We start from the raw sequence: 3,054 nt of genomic DNA on the forward strand, positions 1-3,054 counted from the left end.
GGCAGCCCTTTAGAGGAGCCCAGAATTGGACGGTTAGTTTGATTTGGTTTTGATTGTGACTGTGCCCTGCTATTTTTCCCTCTTGAAGTAAGAAAATGTTTTAGTGGAACCCATAGTTAAGAGACTTGGAATTGTAAAAACCTTTGAATTTCAAAAGAGATTGGATATTTTAAAAGGGTTGGATTTTTTTTAAATATAATTAAAGATGATTTCTTCACACAAAGGAAAGGATAAGTTCCAGCCCATATCAACTTGATGACAAAGTGACACCTGTACAGAACATTTCTCAGGCCATCACTAAGCATTTCTGCTGCAGGTGCTTGCTCATTGTGGCTTGCAGGCCAGAGGGCACAAGGCCGTGTGGGCACTTATAGACAGTCTTCCCAGTCCCCAGACCATGGATACAGCCATGGGCATTGAGTATGCTAGTCTGGGCACAAGCAGAGGGACACTGGTCACAGTTATTAGACAGCTTTCCAGTGTGTGAATGTCAGTGCACAGTCAGGTTGCTGCTGTTGGTAAAGGACTTCCCAAAGAAGTCACTCTTATCCCCGGGCCTGTGACTCTCCCTAGGTGTTGTTTTCTCTAAATTTACTAATTTAGGGTCAGTCCTCTCTACTTTGGCAGTGGCTCTTCAGCCAACAAAACCTGGACCCTCTTGAGTTCTGCTGCTAGGGACCCTGGGTTCCTAGACTCCTGCTGTAGCTGCAGCTCCAGCTTTCTCCACATTCTGGCATGAAAATATGTTGACACCCCTCCCCATTCCTCCCTGCCCGCTACTGGCAGGAGTGGACAGGCTACCAAGTGTAGTCTGCCCATCAGTCTTCTTGTGTCTGTTTAGCTTGCTGCTTTGAGCACAGGCATAGGAACACTGGTCACAGAATTAGCATTGCTCACCAGTGTGGGAATGCCTATGGACTTTGAGGTTGCTGAAAGAGTCAAAGGTTTCCTTATTTTACCCCCCTGATGCAAGAGGTTTATTTTCCAAAGCATCTTCTTACACACATAGCAAGTGGGGCTCTGCTGGGCAGCACTACTCACTGGAGGAGGCTTATCCTCAAATGGCCCCACCACTGCCACTGCTGACATGGCTGCAGTCACTTCATGCGGCCCCTGCGGTGGAGTCCCTGGGCTCTCTAGTTGTTGTGTCTGGTAGATGCATAGCCCATGACTTCCAAGCACTGACAAGCTCACATTAGAGACAGTTCAGAGCCTTCAGCTCTTGGATTCTGAGATGTGGCCAGAGCCTTGGAGGAGCCGACAGACTATTTTTTTATTTTATTTTATTTTTTGATCCATGAAAGTGATGATGGCCCCTAATGGGAAGATCTGCCCATAGTGGCTGCAGGTCAATGGATCTGGGTGCTTTTTGGTCCAGGGCTGCCAGTCAGAAGACTTAGAATTCAGAGGCATCCATGGAGCACATGTTCTGGGTGCACTGAGTGTGCTTGAGGTGGTGTGAAGGTGACACTCTACATCGAAGAGAACCATTATGGTCATGTTCCTTGAGGACTATGGCCCCTGAGCCAAGGACCCCAGGTTGTGTTCTGGCTTCACATCAATGATGAGGTCGGGCATCTTCTTGTTGTCATCATGTCTTAATCGGGCTCCAGGTCTACGTTGACAGGCATGCAGCCAGCCTTGGGGTAAGGGTGCAGATCCAGGTAATCTATGTAAGTGGCCAGTCCCTTAGGTATATGGCTGGGATTGTAAGAATTTCTAAAGACTGTGGGACTTTTAAAGCTATTTAGATCTTGTGGATGAATAAGAAAGTAAGGGTTGAGGTTTAATAGGGATGTGTTTGTGTGTCAAGGGGTCAATTGTACTGGCTGGTCTTGTGTGTCAACTTGACACAAGCTAAACCTTATCACAGAGAAAGGAGCCTCCCTTGAGGAAATGCCTCCAGGAGATTCAGTTGTAAGGCATTTTCTCAATTAGTGATCAAGTGGGGAGGACCCATTGTGGGTGGTGCCATCCCTGGGCTGGTAGTCTTGGGTTCCATAAGAAAGCAAGCTGAGCAAACCAGGGGGAGCAAGCCAGTAAGTTATATCACTCCATGGGCTCTGCATCAGGCCCTTCTTCCTGATTTATTTGAGTTCCAGTTCTGACTTCCTTTGGTGATGAACAGCAATGTGAAAGTGTATAAACTGAATAAACTCTTTCCTCCCCAACTTGCTTCTTGATCACGATGTTTTGCTCAGGAATAGAAATCCTGCTTATGACAGTAAGAGACCCTGTTTCAATATGTAATGTGGATAGGAATAGTGGAATTCAAGCAAGTGGCCTCTACATGGGTACACACACACACATACACATGTACTATATCTCCCAAACAGGTTTATACACATACAAAAGAAACACATTGTAAGGGAGGGTGGATCCCTGGACATACCCAGACCACAAGTTCTCAGCATAAAGTGACCAAGCCAGCTTAGTCAGTCAACAAGTTCCCTAGGCAGGAGTGAGGATTGAAAAGAAAACAGACAATTAGACAACATTATAATATGACTCCAGCCATTGCTGAGGCTGAAGCAAGTGTATTATTTTCCAGTCAGCTTTTATACCACTTTAAGTCCATGCAAAATGATAAGATCAGTTTGGGTCAAGGAACAAGCAAGGCAATAAACAAAATCCTGTAAACAACTTTCTAGGAGCTAATCAGGATGGCCAAGACAAAAGGACTGCCACACAAACCTCACCTGAGCCTGCTCTGAGCTTTGTATTAACTCAAATGTAATGTTCTTAATCTGGACCTATTTCCTGAGTCTGGACCCAAGGTCAGATTCCAGCCTTGAGCTTACTTCTTTGTGCTGGGCCTGATGCCAAATTCCAACCAAGTTTCTAGAAACAGTCCAAAAGGGCTCTCCACATCTCACCCTTATTTATTGCATAAACAAGACTGAGCCTGTCTTAGGTCATTCGGACAAGAATGCTTTACTTACCTGTCATGGAATATGCATTCCCAAAAGCAATGCTATTCTGTCTTAGGTTGATAAGGCTCTATGCAGAATTTTACACATTCTTGGCTTGCCAGCAAGTTAAATTAAAAACTCT

The 3,054-nt window shown here is 45.4% G+C and overlaps 1 pseudogene; it reads right to left on the minus strand.

Annotated features, from left to right (window-relative positions):
- Positions 1-286: 286 nt before the first annotated feature.
- On the minus strand, positions 287-1,578 carry LOC116895563 (annotated as a pseudogene).
- Between the last annotated feature and the right edge of the window lie 1,476 nt (positions 1,579-3,054).

The sequence above is a fragment of the Rattus rattus genome, chromosome 3 (assembly GCF_011064425.1).
Source record: "Rattus rattus isolate New Zealand chromosome 3, Rrattus_CSIRO_v1, whole genome shotgun sequence".
Taxonomy (NCBI): Eukaryota; Metazoa; Chordata; class Mammalia; order Rodentia; family Muridae; genus Rattus; species Rattus rattus.